Genomic DNA, 24,006 nt, shown 5'->3' on the forward strand with positions numbered 1-24,006 from the left:
TACATCACAATACCTTATTGCATAAGTACCGTACTTAGTATGCATAATACGACGGGCTGATCCAATCGGAGCTTTCATTAGAAGCACATCATTGTCTAACATCTTCTACTGTTTGCATGGCTCCCATTCTGAGACAAAATCCTATGCTTTTCAATAAAGATTTAAACTGGTGAAAGACAATCAAGATACTTTCACTTACCTGTGGATGATTTAAGTCGGCAGTGCCCACACACCTGGATAAGATTTGAAAAAGGCAACTTCCACACCCGGATAAGATTTAGTAAGGCAACTTCCACACCTATGGGAGTTTATATGTCGGCCGCTCCCACGCACCTCTCTACAACAAAGACAACATGTACACCTGCTACTGTGTATAGAATGGTAAAGCTACTTACCGAGCGGCTAGACTAACCCTTGCACCTAGCCCTTAAGGATCATACGATACCCTTAACTGTCCAACAAATACTCACTGTTACACACTTTTCCTGCGCAGAAAAATACACGTTAACCCAGATATTGGTAATAAGTAAAAAAATGTAAACCTCAACGGCTTTGTTCAAACACGTGGCAGCACAACCGGAAGTACGTATACGCTATTGTGCGACCAGTCGCATCCACAATAATGCGATGACCACACAACCGTATGACAACTTTTTAGCTGCGTACGCAAAAGTGCGTCTTTACTGTGTGCAAAACTGCGACTCGGCTGCATACTCAATACTGCGGCACCCCTTTAAACGCTAGGTTCTATCAACAAAGGAAAACAAACTTTTTAATTTCTTGTCCCTGGATTCTAGTCAGCTTCCTTTGTTCACACGAAAATGGATAGCAATTTTTCAGCACAAAACGGTTGCAGGAAAACCCTGCATGTGGCCACTCCACCCTTTGCTGAGACATCGATAGCCGTATGTGCCGTGTGAGTAGGTGACTTCACTCGACGAGCCCCCATCCGATGATATTGAAATTAACCTCTATATACCCCTGCCTGTACCTTCTAAAATCCTTCCTATAAACCTCTAAGGATGACGCTAGTTTGTGTACGCAGTCACACAATAAATAGAGACTCCAGACTCAGAACATGTGGTTCTGAAGCACAAAGTATTATTCAAGTAAAAGTACAGTCAGTTACACGCTATGATCTATGTACAATTTAGCGCAAAGGAATTATACAGACCCAAGTACAGTATACATACGCAGCGCCTCTGGACCAGATCCCGGCATTCAGAAAGAAAACCTCCGTCAATCAGCATTCAGCAAGAAGACTAAAGACCCAGTGTTTGAGCACACATGTTTATACCCCCCCAGATTAGACAGGACAATAGAGAAGTTTCTTGCTTATGCCATTGGTTCCCAGGGGAGAAGCATATGTTACAGTGCATTTAACAGGCTGGTTCAAATAGACTTGCCCAGCCTCTAACAACTGAGGGTCTTTTCCCTCCCGCCTCCCCATGCTGCATCCTAACAGTTGTTCATAGAATATACATTTTGTTGCTTGTAGTTTCTGCGGTCCATAAGTTGAGAATGCATGATGCGATCTCCACACCGATAGTACCGGAATTCTGTTGAAAGAGTATGCTTCAAACATGGCTGTCTTAACATGTATAAAACCTTAGTTATCAAATATCTTTATTTCTCAGCATTTAAACTAACTGAACCAACTTAAATCATATACTTTAAAGCTTATTAAACCTTATGTGTGAATATGTAATGTGTGAGTATTCGGGGTTTGATATAAAGACGTATTAATGTGTGTATGAGGAAGGTGCACTTAACTCTCACTAAGTGAACATCTTAGCAGTGTGACATGCTGAGCCAGATAGTTCCACATGCCCACTCTGTCAGCAGTCCCCCCCACCTGTCCCAGGTTTCAAAAGAAAAACTCTTTATTCTCCCAGTCTCTTGTGTGAAATGCAAATAGCCCAGCTACAAGAGACAGACCTAAGATGACACTCTAGTCTTTGAAATCATGTCCTTGCAGGAAGCCTGCTAATGTAGGTGTGTATTCGAGCCAGACTACCTGTAGTGAGGGCAGACACTGTCCAGGAAGCTTATCTACACAAGCTAGTTGTCACGTAGCCATTTCTGAAATATATCCTTTATAATACGTAAAGTCATGAAATAGGCTTCTGGTGAATTGCCGTAACTTATGGCGATGGTCACAGATGCATTCGCATGATGCTATTATCGCCACATGTACTAAAGTGTGAGTTTATCTAAAATGGCGCTTAGGCGGCCATTTCGCAAAATGGCGTCTTGCGGCCAGTCGCAAGATGGTGTCGCTGCGATTCAATTTTAAACTGATCTTGTCTCAGCCAATAATCCAGTTTCGACATTACCCTCCCCAGCTCTCTACCCTAACCCTCCCTTCATGGTGCCTGAACCTAGCCTACCCCTCTAATGACTAAACCTATCCTCCTCCTCCCTGCACCCTAAACCTAACTCTGCCACCTTAGTGCCTAACCTCTACCCCTAACTCTCCCCCTAGTGCCTAACCTTTAGCCCTAGTCCTAACCCCCCAACCGCAATACTTACAGTCAAGATGCCAGCAGTCGAGATGCCGGCGCCTGGATTCTGACAGGTGTCTGGATGCTGGTACCAGCATCCTAAACGGTGACATCCCGACAGTAGCAGTTCTAGGGGTGGGCTAACAGGACCATTGCCCAGAGCACCGGCCCCTAAAGGGCGTCACTGTGTCCCCAGGAGAGGCAAAAAAAAAATTCTGAAAAAAAAAATAAACAAAAAATCCAGTGCCGCTTCCCCCCCCGCTAGCCGCCGCCACAGGGAGGCTGCATTTGCCTGGCGCCCGCTTATATTTGTTATCTGCAGGCACCCGGCTCCCTCCCAGCGGCAACCGAGAGCCAGAGCTCACTTCTGAGCTCCGGCTTCCGGCAGAGAGCACTGTGGGAGGGACGTCATGACGTCTCTCCCATAGATGCGAGGTGCCGGAGCTCACTCCTGAGCTCCTGCTCCTGCAGAGAGCGCTATGGGAGGGACGTCATGACGTAATGACGTCTCTCCCATAGATACGTGGTGGAGCCGCGGTAGGACCGGACAGCTGCGGACGCAGGAGCGGGGGTTAAGGTAAGTATTGTGTTTATATTTGAATTTTTTTTTTTTCAGAAGCACCAGCACTGGGGGCATGGCTACAGGGGGCATGGCTATAGGGGGCATGGCTATAGGGGGGCATTACTAATGGGGGCATGGCTATAGGGGGCATTACTACTGGGGGCATGGCTATAGGGGGGCATGGCTACAAGGGGCATTACTACTGGAGGCATGGCTATAGGGGGGCATGACTATAAGGTGCATGACTACAGGGGACATGGCTACAGGGGAGCATTACTACTGGGGGCATGGCTAGAGGGGCATTACTACTGGGGGCATGGCTAAAGGGGGCATTACTACTGGGGGCATGACTATAGGGGACATTACTACTGGGGGCATTACAACAGGGGACATTACTACTGGGGGCATTACAACAGGGGGCATTACTACTGGAGGAACATCTATAAGGGGGCACTAGTATAGGGGACATTACCAATGGGGGCATTAACACTGGGGGCATTACCACTGCGGGCACTACTAATGAGGGCACTGCAATGGGGGGGCACCACTACTGGGGTCATTGTGTAAGGGGCACTACTACTGTGGGCATTGTATTAGGGACACTACAACCATGGGCATTGTATTAGGGGCACTACTACTGTGGGCCTTGTGTTTAAGGGGCACTCATTTGGGCATTGTGTAAAAGGGGCTCCACTGTGTGTCATAACATGAATAAGGGACTTCTGTGTGGTGTAATTTGAATTGGAGATAATGTATTATACAGGACATTACTGCATGTGGCATAATGTGTTATACAGGCTATTACTGCATGTGGCAAAATGTGTTATAAAAGGCATTACTGTGTGTGGCATAATGTGTTATAAAAGGCATTACTGTGTGTGGCATAATGTGTTATAAAGGGCATTACTGCGTGTGGCATAAGTTATACAGGGCATTACTGCGTGTGGCATAATGTGTTATACAGGGCATTACTACATGTGGCATAATGTGTTATAAAGGGCATTACTGTGCAAGACATACTGTGTAAGGCGCATTACTGCACATGGCAATTATTCGCCATGAAGGGAGAGCTTGGGGGAAGCCCAGCACCTTCGTAAGTGCTGGGCACGCCCCACAGTGTGATGAATTGGGGGTGCTCCGCAAGTACACGCCCCCTTTCCGGAAGCACTCGCGCTTTCAGCACACGCAGGGGAACGCCATTTTTGGGGGGGGGCGCAACTGGGAACTTTTGCCCTGAGCTCCACAATGTCTAGAACCAGCCCTGCATCCCGACTGTCGATATATCAACCAAATCCCCTCTCAAAGATGGGACAGTTTTACTATCGGGATCAGTGCAACTGTCTTTACCTGTAGATGGATGGTAGATGATTCACGATTGTGATTCACCACAATATCATTGTCATAGAAAAACCTCTACCCTAAGGTATCTTGAGGTAAAGGTTAAGGCCAAGTCTACCAGACTGGTGAGTGCCTAGTGAGAATGTTGCTATGGCTGAGCAGCCGTATCAGGCAGTCAGGTGGTCTTCAGTCCATTTCTCAAATTCAATGTGTGTGTGGCTAAGAATGTCCATTTTGAGTTTAAGGTGTTATGAATGGCAACTCTGTCAGTGCACCCTCCCAATGGGGCAACTTCAGCATATCCTGGGGTCCAGTATTGTGCAATAGGATGACAGAGAAATTTGGATTTTTAGACTTACATTAAGGGGGGTATTCATGAAAGCTTGGAGAGAGATACATTTTATCTCTCTCCAAGCTTTCAAGAATACCCCCATTATCCTTTTCTGTGAATAACTATATCAATCTGAATATGTTTGTCATATCTGGCAGGTAATGAGATAGCGTCATTATAAAGTATATAGTAAAATACCATTAAGATGAAAATATCTCTCTTGTGGATTAATACAATAAAAAGGCCAGAGTACAATAGCTCATAACATTAAAGCGAACCCTCTTGACAACTGGAGATCATTGAAAGTGTATTTTCTCCTTCATCCACCAGGGACACTGGAGCCTCAGTACAATGGGGTATAGGAGTGTGTTAACCAGGAGCTGGCACCTTTAAATAAAAAACTACTGGTAGCTAGCTCCTCCCCCTCCATACCCCCCAGGTCAGTCTAAAAAATGTGCCCTGGGAGCTGGATGTAAGCCTCCTTAGGGCTCTGAAAAAAGATCTCTATCAGCAAGAAGACAGTCAGGCAGCCTACTGCCCCTGCCTGTCTGCGCCGAGGGAGCTCCTGGGCAGATCCTCACTGCTGCTGCATGCGGTTTGCGCTGAGGTCTCCTGCTACAGAGACTTCAGTCTCTGGGGTACCCAAAGACGCGCTGCATGCAGTGCACGTTGCGGGACCCCGTAGCATATGCCTGCCGCCGGCAGCACAGGCAGGGATAAGGTTAGTGTTGCCTGGCTCCCTGGTTAGCAGAGGAGCCAGGACAAGTATTTAGGCGGGCATTCACATTGCGCTCCGCTAGCGCTGAGAGCGCCATAGCGGGGGGACGGAGCCTAAGTTTTCCTTCTGCTCCTGCCTCCCAGCAGCCTCAGTGCTTCCAGAAGGACGCTGGTGGCCATTTTACACGCACTACAGGGTGGAGAGAGAGCTGTGTCAGGAGTCAGGCTAGTACTCTGTGTATCAGCACTTGCATTTTTATTCTTGTTATCAGCACTATTCTGTTAGCGCTGCAAAGATCATAGTTTATCTCCCTCTGTGCCCCTTTCAGCAGGGTCTCTGTGTAGTGTGATTGTAAAATATGTTATTGCATTACTGCCCCTTTCTCTGTGGGTGTGGGTGTGGTGTCTGTACTATAGACATGTCTACCAAGGGGTCTAAAGCTGCCCAAAAGTCTTTTTCTTCAAAGACTTGTGATGAAAAATTCACACATGGACAGTCTAATACTTCCTTACTGTGTGATAAATGTGTATCTATGCCTCAAAATACTGATCTTGTAGTTCAGCCTATGTGGTCTGATCAATTGACTTCAGTTATATCAAATCTGTCATCAGAGCTGGAAGCAGCTCGCAAGAACAGGGAGAGGCTGAGACAAACAGCAGCTGAACCAGATTGGGCTCGCTCTCTGGCCAGATCTGTTGAGGGACTTACAAAAGCAATGTCCCAGGCTCCACCTGCTTCTTCTCCTGCTCAGGTCCTTAGTAAGAGATTGATTCATAACCCCTTACGCTGGGATGAATCAGAGGATGAGGAGTTGCAAGACCTTGAAGAGGGCGAGGTTCAGGAAGAGGAAACTTACATTCCTGAGGACCCCGAACCTGCATCTCAGGGTGTGGATGCTTTAATTACAGCAGTACGCCAGGTGTTATATGTAGAAGATTTAGAGGTTACTGAAAAACCATCTATTTTTGGTAAAAGATTTAAACAGTCTGTTACCTTTCCAGCATCAGAAGAGCTGAATGACACTCTTTCTTCCGCATGGAAACACCCAGACAAAAAATGTCACATTTCTAAGAAATATCTGTCTTATTACCCCTTTCCACCTGACAGTAGGAGATTATGTGAAACTCCTCCAGCAGTGGACCCGTCAGTAGCCCGTCTTTCCAAGAAAACGGTGCTTCCGGTGCCTGGCGCGGTTTCCCTAAAGGAAACCTCGGATAGGAAGATGGAACACACATTAAAATCCTTGTATACAGTTGCAGGGGTTTTGATGCGTCCAGCACTAGTTAGTTGTTGGGTAAATAAAGCCATTGAAGCTTGGGCGCTGCAGCTGGCAGAGTGGATTAAGACAGGTACGCAAACTGACGACTTAATTCAGTTAGCTGAACAGATTGCAGAGTCGGCTGCTTTCCTCGGAGAAGCGTCTAAGGACATTTGTAATCTATCCACCAGATCTTCAGCATTAGCTATATCTGCTAGAAGGGCTCTGTGGCTGCGTCAATGGCAGGCAGATGCAGAGTCCAAGAGAGCGGTAGAGGCCCTTCCTTTTACTGGGGAGGTACTTTTTGGATCGGAGTTAGATAAGTGGATCTCACAAGATACAGGTGGGAAATCCACTTACCTACCATCTGCAGCTCCTCCTCCTACTAGAAGACCTTTAGCAGGTCCCTCCTTTCGATCCTTTCGTGCCTCTGGAAGATTTAGTTGGCATTCCAGAGGAGGTCCGGCCTTCTCCAGAGGCCGAGGTAGAGCTTCAGCATCAGCTGCCTCCAACACTCAGCAGGACAAGGCAACTGCCAAGCCTGCCGCATGACGTCCTTCTTCTCATTTGGGGGATCCCAGGGTTGGGGCGCACCTTTTAAGCTTCAAGGAGATTTGGATCCAGTCTTGCCAGGACGCCTGGATCAGGGACATCATTATTCACGGCCTGAAATTGGACTTCAGGGTCCAACCTCCCTCTCGTTTTTTCAAAACCGGTTTACCTCTGGTTGCAGAAAAACGAGGAGAAATTCAGGAGGCAATACAAAAGCTGTTATTGTCTCAGGTAATAGTGAATGTTCCGACCCACCAGAGAGGTCAAGGGTTTTATTCCAGCCTGTTCGTGGTGCCCAAACCGGACGGCTCCATGAGACCCATACTCAATCTCAAGGATTTAAACCCTCATCTTCGAGTTTTCAAATTCAAGATGGAATCTCTCCAATCCATTATAGCGGGCCTCGACAGGAACAAGTTTCTGGTGTCCTTAGACATAAAGGACGCTTATCTCCACATCCCCATCTGGCCCCCCCATCACGCCTTCCTTCGTTTTGCGGTCCTAGACTCGCATTTTCAATTCCAGGCCCTACCTTTCGGACTTTCATCAGCTCCAAGAGTATTAACAAAAGTTATGGCGGCAATGATGGCCCTACTGCATGGTCAGGGGGTCGTCATTGTTCCATACTTAGATGATCTATTGATAAAAGCCTCTGCGGAAGCTCGGCTGTTAAGGGACATTCGCTTAACTCAGAGCATCCTCCTGCAACACGGTTGGATTTTAAATTTCAAAACGTCCTCCCTGATCCCTACACAGCAATTACTATTCCTGGGAATGATACTGGACACAGTGCAGCAAAGAGTTTTCCTGCCTCAAGACAAAGCTGCCTCCATTCAGCATATGGTTCGCCTGGTCTTACATCATCGCCGAGTGTCTGGTACATCTCTGTATCCGCCTTCTTGGGAAGATGGTAGCGGCCTTCGAGGCAATTCAGTATGCAAGATTTCACGCCCGTCCTTTTCAACTGGATCTCCTCTCCTAGTGGTCAGGATCCCACCTCTTTCTCCATCAGAGAGTTCTCCTGGCGCCTCAGACTCGAACATCTCTCATTTGGTGGCTGAACCCTTCCCACCTGCTGGTGGGGAAAAGGTTTGTGGTGTGGGATTGGACCCTCCTCACCACGGACGCAAGTCTGAGGGGCTGGGGAGCAGTGACTCTGGGAAAGCATTTTCAGGGGCACTGGACGCAACAGGAAGCCAGATTGCCCATAAATATCCTAGAGTTGAGAGCGGTATTTTATGCTCTCCAGCTGGCGCATCCGCTGCTTGTGGGTCAGGCAATCAGAGTCCAGTCGGACAACACCACTGCAGTCGCGTATATAAACAGGCAGGGCGGCACAAAAAGCAGAGCCGCCATGAGGGAGGTAACCAGGCTTCTGCTTTGGGCAGAGGAATTCGCAGTAGCGATTTCTGCGATCTTCATCCCAGGAGTAGAAAACTGGGAGGCCGACTACCTCAGTCGGCAGGACGTTCATCCAGGGGAATGGTCACTCAATCCTCAGGTGTTCCAGCAACTAACTCTGAGGTAGGGCTGTCCTCAAGCCGACCTTATGGCGTCAAGGTTAAACCACCAACTACCAGTTTACTACTCCAGAACAAGGGACCCACGGGCAGCTGCAGTGGACGCACTGACGGCTCCGTGGAAGTTTCATTACATCTACCTATTCCCTCCGTTCTGCTCATTCCGCGCCTGCTTCAAAGAATCAAGCGAGAAGGGATCAAGGTGCTCTTGATAGCAAAAGATTGGCCCAGACGAGCGTGGTACTCCCAGATACAGAATCTGTTAATAGACGAGCTGTGGCCACTGCCTCTTCAGGACGACCTCCTTCTTCAGGTCCCGGTTGTTTATCGTGACTTAAGGCGACTTCGTTTGACGGCCTGGCTACTGAAAGGACCGTCCTCAGGAAAAAGGGTATTCCATCTAGTGTGATTCCCACAATGATTCAGGCTAGGAAAGAAGTCACTTCTCAACATCACTACCGCATATGGAAGACATATGTTGCTTGGTGTGAGAGACGTAATTCTCCTCCGTCAGTCTTTAAGGTATCAAGTCTCCTTCTTTTTATTCAGTCTGGTCTCACAGCAGGCCGTCGTCTTGGTTCATTAAAGGTACAGGTATCCGCGTTGTCCATTTTCTTTCAGAGAAAATTGGCTTCCGGATATACAGACTTTTCTCCAAGGAGTTATGAGGATTCAACCTCCTTTTGTGCCTCCCACAGCACCATGGGATTTAGATTTGGTGTTGGCCTTCCTCCAGTCTGATACTTTTGAGCCATTACAGAGAGTGGAGATAAAGTACTTAACCTGGAAGGTGGTTCTGCTGTTGGCACTCGCTTCGGCAAGGCGTGTGTCAGAACTCAATGCTTTATCCTGCCGCCCTCCTTACCTTATTTTCCATGAAGATAGGGTGGAGCTGTGTACTCAAAGGGCTTTTCTCCCCAAAGTGGTGACAGCTTTTCATATAAACCAGCCTATCGTGGTTCCGGTGTTTAAGGATGACTCTTCCAATTCAAAATTCTTGGATATAGTCAGAGCACTCAGGATTTACGTTGACAGGACTGCCTCCCTCCGTAACTCCGATGCTTTGTTTATTCAGTTTGATGTGGCCCGTCCAGGTTGGCCGGCCTCCAAACAGACCATTTCTAGATGGATTCGCTTCACTATCAGGCAAGCATACGTGGTGGCTTCCAAACAACCACCGGGTCCTATTACGGCGCATTCTACGTGCTCGGGAAGTCCTTCATGGGCGGCAGCTCATGGGGTTTCCTTAAACCAGCTTTATAGAGCAGCCACTTGGTCAGGCACGAATACCTTCCTACGATTCTATCGTTTTGATACTTTTGCGGTCTCCGCTTCGGAGTTTGGCCGTGCGGTGTTGCAGGTCTCTCAGCGCTCTCCCACCCGGGATGTAAGCTCTGGGACGTCCCCATTGTACTGAGGCTCCAGTGTCCCCTGGTGGATGAAGGAGAAATTAGAATTTTGGTACTTACCGATAAATCCCTTTCTCCGATTCCACAGGGGACACTGGACACCCACCTTACGCTGTTCTACCTGCATTGTTACTGTTTTACAGGTTCAGACGCAGGTTTGCGTTTTAATGTTGTCTGACTGAACTGTTCTTATTTTCATGTATATGTTTGTTTTCTTATGTATATGTGATTAATGTAGCTTTTCTGTCTCCTTCTCCTTACTTTCCAGCTCCCCTCGGGCACAGTTGTTTTTAGACTGACCTGGGGGGGTATAGAGGGGGAGGAGCTAGCTACCAGTAGTTTTTTATTTAAAGGTGCCAGCTCCCGGTTAACACACTCCTATACCCCATTGTACTGAGGCTCCAGTGTCCCCTGTGGAATTGGAGAAAGGGATTTATCGTTAAGTACCAAAATCCTAATTTATGAACTGTGGGACACAATAGACCTTATTATGCATTGAATAATGTACTACTATTGAAATATGTATCTTACTACTTTGTATTAGAGCTAACTAGGTTCAGTGAATATTATATTTATCAGTTTACACAGACACTCACAATAATTTTAAAATATTCGACCACTATTTTCTTTTCACCTTATTCTATAATCTTAACATTTTAATATTTTGCCTTTTTATGAAAATAATATATACTCATATCAACTGTTTGAATAGGATTCCGAAAAAAAGGAAACGCATAATCATTTCTTCCCTAGTGCACCACAGCATGACAATTTATTTTTCTTTCCTTGGAGATTATTTAGCAAATGTCAGTGGCTGCACCCTCCTAACATAAAATATAGATTACTAGACACTTTAGTAATAGTAGAGGTGAATAAAGATCCTAGTTACCAACTTTGTGGGACGCCCCTTCAAGAGAACCTGGAAGCAGATGGTTTACAGTCAACCCAGGGGGGTGCGCTGCCGTGAGACGCATAATTATTGCCCCTCATCCGCTGCAGAATGCTGTGATTTTCAGCAAATAGCATCACGACTGCAAGAATACATGAGATTTGTGAGTGTCTGCACTTCCTGAATCCTGGGAGAGTTCAATGAAATTTGCTAATGTCCCAGACTCACCGGGAGAGTAAGCAAGTATGGTACAGGTAAAGGAGGTCGGAAATTTAGGCTTGGACAATGAATATAAAAGACTATGCAGAACAGACACCTCCAATTTATAAATATAACTCTCTTCTTAGCCAGCGATGTAACTATGGCCCAGTTAACCATTTTTAAGGTTTGCTGTCTGTATCCTCTTCCCCATTCTTACATTTGTTTGTCAACAATGGCTAAAGCCATAATCAACAGAAACAGGGGCGTTTTAAGAGAGGATGGGGCCCGTGTGCAGACTTAGGCCCTGATTCAGACCCGGACGCAAGTGGCCGTTCGTACGTTCGGCGTATGTGCCGAAATATGTAAATTTAAGCGCTCGCTCGTAATTTCGTATGCAGCTAAACTTCCTCCCCAAAGTCTCCCAACCCCTCCTCTAGCTAACGAGCGAGGCAAATAGCGAGCGTACATCCCCAATGTGGCTTGCAGGGAACGCTCGCACAAGTACAAACCGGAAGTGGGCCTGTTAGATTTCGATTACCTGCTCGTTCATTCTGCCTACCTACTTCAATCGTATCATTCCAATCAATATATCAATTAGCTTAATTGCTCTTCACATGTTTTCAAAACGTTTTTTTTTCTTTTTCAATAAACTTTACTGATGTCCGTGTTATTGTTTACCCGCAGAATATGTACGGTTTAAACAATGGTTTTCTTTTTCCAAAATACATGTTTGATCCAATTATCAAATTGTTTTCCGTGTTTTTCCCCACGCATATATTACTGGTTTCATTTATTTATTTAAATTAGCTTACGCATGTCACTGCATCAAGCCTATCATAACTCACAATAGATTTTTTGGCCTGTAGAACACATGACTCATACACTAACCAATAGAATGTTTCCTGTTAATTTCCCAACTACATTATCCAATCAAAAAAATTTTCTGGTCTTTATTAAAACTGTTTTCTTAAAAATACACCATTGCCATCATGAGAGCCTCTGCATTCACCAAGCGGGAGCTTATTGTCCTGACAGAGGTGATGGACCGGCGTATCACCAGCCAACCTCCCCCCATCAGCAATCGGGAGAAGCGTGCCGCCTATGCGATGGTTCACCGCCGCCTACGTTCCTTCGGCTCATGCCGACAGATCGGCCAGCTGGAGCGCAGGTGGTCCGACCTTCAACGGTGGACGCCCCGCTTGCTGGCATGTTTTCGCCAGCGTATAGCGGAAAGTAAGTTATGTTTTGTTTGGTTTTCATGTTTATATTTGCGGCCCTATCTGCGTGTGCATGTTTTCTTGTTTGGCCTGTTTCTTTTTTTCACACATATCTGCGTGTGTATGTTTTCCTTTTTGTTTGTTAACCAATTAGTGTTTAGAAAGGTGATGTTCTAAACTAACCTCAATTTGTTATCCATCATTTAGGGGCCGAGCGAAGACTACGGCGTCATCACCTGCGCAGACGTCGCCCTCGTCCCCTCTCCCCAACCCCGAGCCAAACCTCCTCTCCCCAAAATTCCCCCTCCACCCCAGCCTGCCCAGACCCTGACACCCCTCCCTCTTGGAGATTTCCCATCCGTCCAAATTCCCCCTCCCCTCAACCCACCCCTCTCTTGACCACCCCATCACCACAGTCTGAAATCACCCCGCCGACCTCCTTAGGAAATTGTCCCACCTCTGAGGAGGACGATGGTGTGGTTCCTGGTCCAGGCGTCATTCTCAACGGTATGTTTCCCTTTTATCCTTTTTTTTTTTTTTTTTTTAATCTTCTTTTTGAGGGGGATTTTTAAGTTTTTGGTTTGAAAAATGAATTGGTGTTTTTTTGGATTTTGTAAAACAATTGTCACTTTTTGCTAAGTCGATTTTGCTTTATAAGTTTTTTAGAATCATAAATTAAGGATTAATTTTAGTAAGCAACACAATTTTTTAACCCACAGAGGACCAGAGGCGTTTGGCGGAGCTAGCCGGGTGTGTCCAAATGTTGAGGGGGCATGTGATCGGCCTGCTGGTGGTCCTGGATCGAATGTCGGGGATCCTGCGCCACTAATTTTATTTATAAAAAATTTTTCCCAAAATATTTTAAAACAATAAACATTTACATTTTGAATACAGTCTCATTCCTTGTCTGAAAATCTTAGATTGTTTAAACTTACATAAGTAGACTATTGCAGCAAGTATTTGAAACGAATGTAACTAAGATTGTGTAAAGCTAATTTTTTTAAGCAGGCACATGAAACACCTAACACTAACAATAGGTTTGTAGAGTTACCAGCATTTTTATTTTTTTTATTTTTTGGGGATTTGTAAATTTATTTTTAAACCTGCTTAGGCCGAGATTGTAAAACATACTGATTCTACATAATACCTTTTGGTGTTGGTTTTAACCCCCAAAGCATAGTAAAATAAGGAGCAATTTGACACATTACAGGATTAGCCATTAAGCAACTTTTCCTTGGGTGAACCTGCTTACACTTGCTTGTAATGTCGAAAAGAAATGATGTTTTTAAAATAACCAAAAATTTATTAAATATAAATAATAAACACAAAGTGTTGGGTCACAATCAATACACACAGTGATAAAAAACTCAAAAATCCAGCCTACACCATAATAAAATAGCAAAAAAACAATCAAGAACTGGTTGACGAATGAGCATGCCAACATGATTCCACAAATGTGGCGTTGCAAAATTGGGTCCAGAAGATATATCCAATGTGGCCACATGAAGTCATTTTTGGGGAGCAGGAAGTACTCATCGTTGCATTCCAAAATATTTTGGAAAAAAAAACAAGATGGGAAATTAAAAACCGATTAATTTGATTTCAAAATAATAACCTTTCTACATTGTGTCAAATAACTTATTTTGTGTCAATAATTACCTAAAGAATCTGGCCACCACATCATCGCATATGGCCCCCCCACATACTGACCTCCGACCAACCTCGGGGGGGCCATCCTCAGGCAAGGCATCCTCTGGCTGCATTGGGACACCACTCCTTATGGCGATGTTGTGAAATATCCCACATAGGACCACAATTTTCGAAACCATATCCGGCAAATACATGAGCTCGCCACCAGAGCGGTGGAGGCATCTGAATCGGCCTTTTAAAAGGCTGATACAGCGCTCCACCACTTGCCTGGTGGCTGTAAGTGTGGAATTAAAATCACTTTGTGGGCCTGGTGTGGGAGCCAAATAAGGAGTGAGCAGCCAGGGCGTGCAAGGGTAGCCACTGTCTCCTGTGAAAAAGAAGTGACAACATCAGGATCACTGTGTATCAAGCTTTGCATTGGTATCTACTAAAGGTCTCCACTTACCCAGAAGCCACGCATCACCAGCTTGTAGGTTGTTTAATTTTTGCCAAATCCCTGATTGCCGGATGACGAAGGAGTCATGTGCACTCCCGGGTAATTTTGCATTCAGGGACAGGATCTGGAGGGAGGTATCACATACCACCATTACATTCAGTGAGTGATAGTGTTTTTGGTTCTGAAAAATGGCCTCCAGCCATGCTGGAGGCTGAAGTGGTATGTGAGTACCATCCACAACCCCTATGATGTGTGGGAAGCCAGCTATTTGGTAAAAATAGGCCTTGGCCACACTAAGGGAACCCATATCCAAAGGCATTTTAATAAAATGATGGAGGTGCTTGAAAAGGGCCTCCATCACTGCCCTCAGGATCCTTGAAAAGGAGGATTGGGAGATTCCCGCAACTATTCCCACCGTGGTTTGAAAGGATCCTGAGGCACAGAAATGTAACACGCCATAAATTGCGTAAGTGGTGGTATTGCTGTAGGACTGTCAATTTGGCGCTCCAGATCACTCTCTATTAATGAGAGAGTGTCTATGATGATTTGGGGCGGAAGACGGTATCGCCTTAACACCTCATCATCGGGCATTCCAAAAAGGGTGACACGTGTTCTATATATCTGGGGTCTTGCATGCCTACGATGCCTACGCCTGGGACGAGATTGAGGTTGGTCGGCTTCTGGTAGCATGGCCACAATAATACGACCAACATCAACCTGAAATGGTAAGAATTGAAGTTAAGGTATGTTGCCCCAAAAAAAGACTGAAAAATACTTCTCTTTATGATACAATCCAAAGATGCTTACATGCCGGGGTATTGTCATGTTTTCAAAAACCTACATTTCAACAGACCATAAAAAGGACAGATTTTGTGGTGTCCATTTTGTAAGCTTGATTTTTAAAAAGGCACAAAAATAAAGGGGGGAAACACACATTTCTACAAAGAGCAAAGCGACACTGCGACGACTTCCCCAATTTGGCACCCAAAAAACAACCCAGATTGTGAACGCTAAATAGTTTGCAATTTAACAAGAGAAATCAAGCCTACAAAAGTGCGCTAAATAGTTCGCAATTTAACAAGAGAAATCAAGCCTACAAAAGTGCGCTAAATAGTTCGCAGTTTTCACATCCCCCAAAACCCAGAAGAAATCAATAATGTCCCCAAAAGATGCGAAAAACAAGTCATGAACATTTAACAAACAAGTTAAAATCCAAACTTACCAATACACGATATAGAAGTCACAGAACAAAAAGGTCGTTGGGGCAGAGCCAAAATAAACCTACAAAAGAAAAAAAACACACATTATTTTTGGTCCAAAACCAAACAAAAAGGAGAGCCATATTTTAAAAAAGGATGAGGGGCAAAAACTTACCCAAAAAAGACACCGCAACTAAAAGAACCACACCAAGAAATGCGAACGGAAAGTTAAACCCAAAAAAAACGCCACTAACAAATTCCAAAACACCTCCAAATACAACTCCCGCCAACAATCCACTCCGACCAACGTAACCTCCAACAAACAACACCCGCCACCTCGACTCGAGTCGCCAAAAGCCATAAATAGTGTTTCTTTTCCCGCTCAAATTAAGGACGGATCATAGGAACGCACAATCAATGATGCGGCCGCATGTATAAATACGTCACGGCAAAAAACAAACGGTCTGGTGTATTTCTTGTTTAGGCTTGAAAAATGGCTACAGACCAGCCAAACAATGGCCATGAGGCGGCTGGTAAGTATTTCTCACATTTCAAATCAAGGCTTATTTAGAAGCAGAATATAGTGAAAGATTGACATCTAACTTAACAATAATTTAATGTAAATAGGTGTTGAGGATGACATGGAAGAGGCTGCTGGGCCCAGTATTCTGGCCAAAGCTGGGAAAAAGAAAAGGCAGCCACAACTCACAAGAAAGGAGATGGAGGTTTTGGTTCAGAAGTGTGTGGACATCCTGCCACAGGCAGACAGGAATATGGGTGCAAGCCAGAAGTGGAGAATGTGGGAGGAGATAGCCAGTACTGTCAATAGGGTGGGTGATTATGTCCGTCTAGCCCGGGATGTCAAACGGCGGTAAGTAAAAACTTGACCAACACAAATAAAAAGGGTCAAATAATGCAGGAATAATGCCTACTTTTTCACCCACAGATGGCAAGACTTCAAATATCACCTGAAGCAAAAAATGGCTGACAGGGCTAGGCATGCAAGGGGGACAGGTGGGGGTCCCACCCCTGTGTCATTGGAGTTTAATGATTTGGAAGAACTGGCACAGGGGTGTGTGCAGGATGTGGAGGTGTTTGGCGTGTCCAACATGGATACGGACATGCCAGACTTTGCGGCTCCTCATGTTGTCCCAGGTAAATGTTGTGATGTAACCAACTCTGAAATGTTATTGTGACAATATGTAGATTGTAATGTTCCTCTTTTCTCTTTTTTCTCACAGAGACAGGTGGATGAGTCTGCTCCAGAGGGGAGCCTTGGCCGCAGAATTTCTGCTGGCTCTGCAGGGGAGGAACCAGTACATCCGGCTGAGGACCCTGCAGAAGCCAGTCCTGGGCAATCCCCCTCGCAGGCAGTGGCACTCCTCAAGATCTCAATTTTAAATCGGATTCCCATATGGAGATTCTGCAGAGGATGGACGCCAGTCTGCTACGGGTGGCTGAGGCCCTGGAGCAAAATGCTGCGGCCAACGTGACCATTGGTCAGGCCCTGGCTGAAAATACCAGGGCCAACATCCGAATCGCCAATGCCCTGGAGCAGCTCGTTCGCCAGCACATGGTGGAGCCGACCTCCCTTCCTGCCGGAACATCTGGATCCTCCACCTCTGGCACAACAACAGCCATTCCTCCAAATGTGCCTAGCCCTGTGCCTAGTCCAGAGGCCACAACATCTGCCTCTGGACAGGCCAGCCAGAGGACATCCCGGGCCCGGTCTGGCGCCCACCCTACCCCAGCCAAACGGGGAAAGAAATGATGACAGCACTGGCTACTTTGCCCACACTCCTTCTGTGCTTGCCCCATATTCCTGAAGGGCCAAAACTTCCCTCTCCTTTCTTGTGAATTGTTTTTTTTTTGTTTTTTTTTTGGTCCAAAATTTTTTTTTGTAAAAGAGAAATGTGCAAAATATTAGTGGGTAACAATGACCCCAAACTTTTAATTCAAAATGCACATGATTTGTACAAAAATGTGTGGAGAAAATAAAAAACAAAAAATTATCGCAACTGTATTGTGACATTATTTGACAAATGGTTTCTAGTTAATCCTGTACCACAAGGAGAAAACGAAATCTTAGCTTTAATAAAAAAAAAAAAAAAAAAGGGTTAAAAAAAAATGTTTCTTTAAGGAACACTTTGTTAAAAAAAAAAAAAAAAACTCCAGCCCAATTCAAAAGGTTACAATACACACAAACATGATGACAATATTGTTACAATATCACAAAACACTAACAAAATTGTAAAAAACATTCCTTCAAAAAAACGCTAATTGATTGTGTAATCCTGAAATTAGCAGCTGAGATTTTCAGCTGCGTACGGTTTTGTGCTATCCCAAAGAAAAAAAAAAAAACACATTACAAGCTGGTTTGCAATCCAAAGTTGATTGTTTTTCTGAGAAGCCGTGATAAATCGATGAAACATCGAGGAGGCCCGGACCAGAGGACAAGGCCAACGCCATTGTGGTCGAGTAATCCAGACCCCAAGCTGTGCGAGCAGTTTGAACGGAAAGAGGATCAGCCAGTGACGTATGACTTGGTACGAACACATTTGACGTTCGCATGAGCTAATTTATGTACGCCCCAAAAACGCCTCGCCACGCCTGCGTTTTCCCATCTCCACCCCCGTCAACGCCCAAAAACGGCCTGTTCTGTCAATCACATTTCACATGTCACTTCCAATTTGCCGAACGAGTGAAAAAAAGCTTGCAACATGCGCGGTTCTCAACATCGGAACGCAATGAGTGTACTGCTGCTAACGAGCGGCTCTGAATGAGGGCCTTAATGCGGGCCCCCTCCCCTCTTGTACAGTGCCGCAGAGCCACCCATGGTGGAGTAGATTCTGCGCATGAACGGGTAGCCGGGAAAATGGCCTCCGCGCCGTTCTCCTGGGGACAGCAGTACTGCCCATGCGCAGTCACTGGGAAAATGGCCACCGCCATTTTCCCAGTAACTTTTGCTGCACTGCAGCATCGGTCCGGCAACAGTGTTAACATCGGTAACACTGACGCAGTTCGGGCAGCCACGCAGCCTCTAAGTCACGTCTGACCTGTCTCAAACACTGCGTCTCTACTGACATGCATGCTACTCTCATGTTTTTTATGCACACCCATAGAATGGTGTTTAAGCAGATGCCTGCATATTTGTAACCACCCCCCGTTACCTCCCCCAAATGCAGATTACCTGTCACTCAACTTGCAAGTGAATCTTCTGGGTGAGACTAATCGCAATGCAATCCCTACGAGTGCGCAGTGCGTCTTTTGCTCAAGGGTAATGGACATGGCTAACAATCGATCAACCTCCGTAAATATCGGCACTGCCTAAATCTCAGAATCAGGCCCATAGTAAGCAAAGTTAGCAGGTGCAATGTTCTGCAATCCCTACAGTTTCTTCTTATCAAAGAATTCCAGCAACGCTGTTCTGTATCTGGGAAATGTGAAAATCACTCTATTAACCCTATTTATGACATAATACAGCAATCCTCTGAAAATGCCCAGTTTTGGGAGATTAACTGCAATTCTTACTTTAATACATAGGTCACATAATATTCCAATTTACACAAATATGACACAAAGAAAAAGGCAGCCTGATGGTTCACTTACTTTCCTGAGATAATTAACACCTTAACTAGCTTCAAATCAGCAGTTGTTTGCAGGACCTCAGGAAAAGATTACTGATGTGGGACATCCAGGTAGGAAAAACAATGCTTGAACAAACTTTGGGCCTGATTCAGAGCCGCTCGCTATTTGCGGTCGTTCGTTTTCTAAAAAGGGGTGGCTATTCAAATGAACCGTTCGCACTTTGCGGTCTGTTCACGCCTCTAAGTCTGAATGAGCGAGCAAAACTTGCGGTTGTAATTTTGAAAAATATGCCCCCTGGCCGCTCGCACCATACGCCATGTCCGCTATTTAATAGATTAATCTAGTACATCGTACAGCGTATGAACTACTCGCTATTTTTGAGGTTGTTTTTTTGCGAGCAGTTCTGAGTTAAAAAAAAAACAAGTGACGTGGTCAATGACACTGCTGGATTAATTATGCACACCCTTAAAACGCCCGTTTTGACCTTTAAGCACGCCTGCGTTCTGAATTTCACTCCCCGTTTTCAAACACCTTCCCCTGTTACCACCCACATACGCCTCCTTCTGTCACTCAAAATAGCAGGCATTCGCTATATAGCGAACAAACGATTTTCGGCCGCACTGACTGGTTCGCGCATGCGTATTAAAATCCGTACGCATGCGCAGATGTGCGAACATCGGTCAGAATGAACGAGCGACAGCTTACGAGCGGCTCTGAATGAGGGCCTTTAATAGTAGTGCAGCACTTTGGAAAACAGTTGTTTGGTGGAAAGAAATGCACAATGGTGCTTACTGTGGTGCTACATTTGCACTTTGCATCCTTCCTCACTGTGTTTGAGAACACTTTGCTTAATACATTAGAGCTTTACATGACAAAGGGCCTGATTCAGCTAGGATTGCTATTGCGATCGCAGCTCCGTAATCGCACGCAGACCCACATGCAAAAATATGCTAATGTTTGCAATCGCAATGCCGACACAGCCTAACATAAGGACGCCCACATCCCCTTACACACATCCGTATTACTTAGCAAAGTAGCGAAACCATCGGTAACATCGAGTACTATCGGTCCCTTACGCAGAAATACAGCAGCCCTGACCTCACTTAGAAATTGCTAACTTCATTGCACGCAGTGAAAGCTTAAGCTGCGTATGCTATCGCAGTGGCTAATTTATGCATGCCCATGCAACAATGTTCAAACGTATTGTCACACCTGCGTTTCACCGACCACCCCCCTGTCACCACCCCCAAACGGTCACTTCCTGTCAATCAGTCTGTGATGGGTCTGCGTGGACAGGCCCGGTGACAGTGAGGTACAAAAGGGACACTTGTACCAGGCCCCGAGATTCCAAGGGGCACCGACCCATCAGGAATTTCGGGAGCTGAGTTCATGTGTCCCCCTTGCCTTGAGGCAACAGTAGTAAGTAGGGCATCTGGCTAGATCCACCAGGCCGGCACAGACACAGTCAGGGGTACATCTATCCAGGGCCGTCTCTTCCATTGAGCTTCTTGGGCAGTTGCCCAAGGGCCCAAAGCTTCAAGGGGCCCACCAACGCGGGCCCGGCAGCCGCTTGGTATATTTTTAAGATTTCTAAAAGTACTGGATCCTGCAGTGTTCCCCCCTCCCCGTGATGAGAACCATAAACCCCCCCTACCCCCCGCATGCCGCGTAGTCTGAAGGGGCGGATTGGGAAGCCGGGCCACTTCCCGCTGGCCGCACTGAGGGCCTGATTCAGACCCACTCGTGAGCGGCTGTCCGCTCGCAAGTGGGTCGATGGTGTGCACTGCGCATGCGCACGATGGAGGGAGCTACCGTCAGAAGTCGGCCCCACTGACATCACTAGTGATGTCAGTGGGAGTGATTTTGGCTCTGATAGAGCCAAAATCACTCCTGGCCTTGCGGTTGAGAAACTCAACCGCAGGCTTCTGCTCGCAGTGGCGATGGTCGCGATGGTCAAGACCATCGCGACCATCACCCTGCACGCTCGTATATGCTGTGGGTGGTGACCCACAGCTATACGAGCGTCCAGGAGGACGCTCCATATTTATGGAGGTGGGCCCTGATTCAGAGCGAGCGCTCTGGTCAGAGCGTCCGGCTCTGAATCAGGGCCAGAGTGCTGCCAGCACTCTCTCTTCAGTGGCCGCACTGAGTGCTGTGCTTAAGGTACTGCTCACTCTGCATGCAGCAGTGGAGGCGAGGACCGGAGGTGTCAGTCTGGGCACCACGTTTGGCCCCGCCCATTCCCGTTCTCTGTTATGGTGGTTTGCAGCTGAAGTGCTGCTTACCCCTGCTCCTACTCCATGCCGTCCACGGGGGGGGGCCTGTACTACGGAGCTCAACCTAAAACAATGACCCAGCCAGCACAGGGCACTACACCGGGGCTGAACCTAACACTACCAAAGTGGGCTGCACATATCAGCCCTCCCCTTCCTGTTTACCTGCTCCTTGCCTGAGTCACTGCATTTTTTACAGGAGAAAAGAAAAGGAAAAAACAGGTACCATGGGGTAACTCAGGGGCACTTTGTGTATGTGGGTAATATGGAGCTGTTTTGTGTACTGGAGGTTAAATGGGGGTGCTGTGTGTACTGGGGGTATTTTGGGGGTACTAATTGTACTGGGGTAATACGAAGGCGCTGTGTATACTGAGGGTAATATGAATGCGTTGTGTGTACTGAGGACTAGTGTGGTGGAGGACACTGCATACTGATAGGTATTATGGGGGTGCTGTGTGTACTGAGGCATATTAGGGAGGCACATATTGAGGGGTAATAGAAATGTTTTGGGCGATCCTGGGCGGTTACAGAAGGTTGGCTAATCAGACGCATATGTAGCGCAGTATGGCGTGTTATTGGTGTTGATGAAAGTGGCTGCGTACAGAGACGCTGCGTTGCTTACACTGGAGGCCATACTCAGACGGATGATCTGCACCTAGCAAAACTGGTGCAAGTTTTAATTGTGCAATTGATGATTGGCATGTACAGAAGCACAAAGCATGATTGCAGCATCTATAGACACTGACACTGGGCGTCTCAGTCCTTGCACATTCAGGCACATGGATGTACACCAGGGAAGGGCATTGTAGCGGCATTAGCATAAAGTCGCAGATGCAGCAAAAAACGCAAGGAAAGCAGCAATTACATCCGACTCAGAATCAGACCCTATGAGGAGGAAGTATCCCGCCCCTCCACAAACCCCGCCCCTTCTGCAAACCCGCCCCCATTAGGGCTGCTTCTAGAAATTTCCCAGGCTGGTTTCCCATCCCAATCCGCCCCTGCTGTGTCGTGTCCAGGACTGGAGGATCCGTCGTCTCGCCCCGTCTCTGCCTCCACAAGAGACTCCTCTGCCAGCCACTGCCCCGGCGACACCCGGCCACAGGCGCACGCACCCACTGGACTGCAAAGGTAAGGGCTGAATCAAATCACTGCGCAATCCTATAATTATGATAACATGACAAAATCACAGTAAGACGGAGCTTATTGCTGCAATAATACCATATCATACTATGATATGGTATAATACCATATTATAGTACAATATGGTATTATTGCAGCAATAAGCCCCGGGGCAGTGTGAGAGACATGACTGCTCATACATGGCAGCCTATCTCCATTGCAGCAGCGGGAAATTGATTTACATGTGGGGGAAAAAAAATTGCAGGTACATCACGTGATTTGACTGCAAGTCATTTTGGGTAGCTGTAGCCTATATATTACCCAGACAGAGTATATTTTATTCCCATGAATGGGTGGGTAGGGGCCCCGATGCATTGTTTTGCCCAGGGCCCACACTGCTGTTAAGACAGCCCTGCATCTATCCACTACCACGGCGCAGAGTCAAGAGGATAGCAGCCAGCGCAGCATGCGGGACATCATGATGTCGCACTGCTGAATCAGGGAGGAGCCGCCGGCCAGGTCTGAGCCACCAGGGAAGAGCAGTAAGTGCAGCAGGTAAGTGTTATCCAGGGCCGGGGAAGAGGGGGGGGGGGGTGACAGACACAGGAGCTGGGGAAGAGGGGTGGGGGGTGACAGACACAGGACCTGGGGAAGAGGGGGGGGTGACAGACACAGGAACTGGGGAAGAGGGGGGGGGTGACAGACACAGGGGCTGGGGAAGAGGGTGTGTGTGATAGACACGGGCTGGGGAAGAGGGGGTGTGTGACAGACACAGGGGCTGGGGAAGAGGGGGTGTGTGACAGACATGGGCTGGGGAAGAGGGGTGTGTGACAGACACAGGGGCTGGTGAAGAGGGGTGTGTGACAGACACGGCTGGGGAAGAGGGGGTGTGTGACAGACACAGGGGCTGGGGAAGAGGGGGGTGTGACAGACACAGGGGCTTGGGCAAGAGGGGGTGTGAAGAGGGTGTGTGTGACAGACACAGGGACTGGGGAAGAGGGGTGTGTGACAGACACAGGGGCTGGGGAAGAGGGGGGTGTGACAGACACAGGGGCTGGGGAAGAGGGGGTGTGTGACAGACACAGGGGCTGGGGAAGAGGGGTGTGTGACAGACACAAGGGCTGGGGAAGAGGGGGTGTGTGACAGACACAGGGGCTGGGGAAGAGGGGTGTGTGACAGACACAGGGGCTGGGGAAGAGGGGGTGTGAAGAGGGTGTGTGTGACAGACACAGGGACTGGGGA

This window comes from Taudactylus pleione, unplaced genomic scaffold (assembly GCF_031769625.1).
Source record: "Taudactylus pleione unplaced genomic scaffold, aTauple2 ptg000129l, whole genome shotgun sequence".
In the NCBI taxonomy this organism is placed as follows: domain Eukaryota; kingdom Metazoa; phylum Chordata; class Amphibia; order Anura; family Myobatrachidae; genus Taudactylus; species Taudactylus pleione.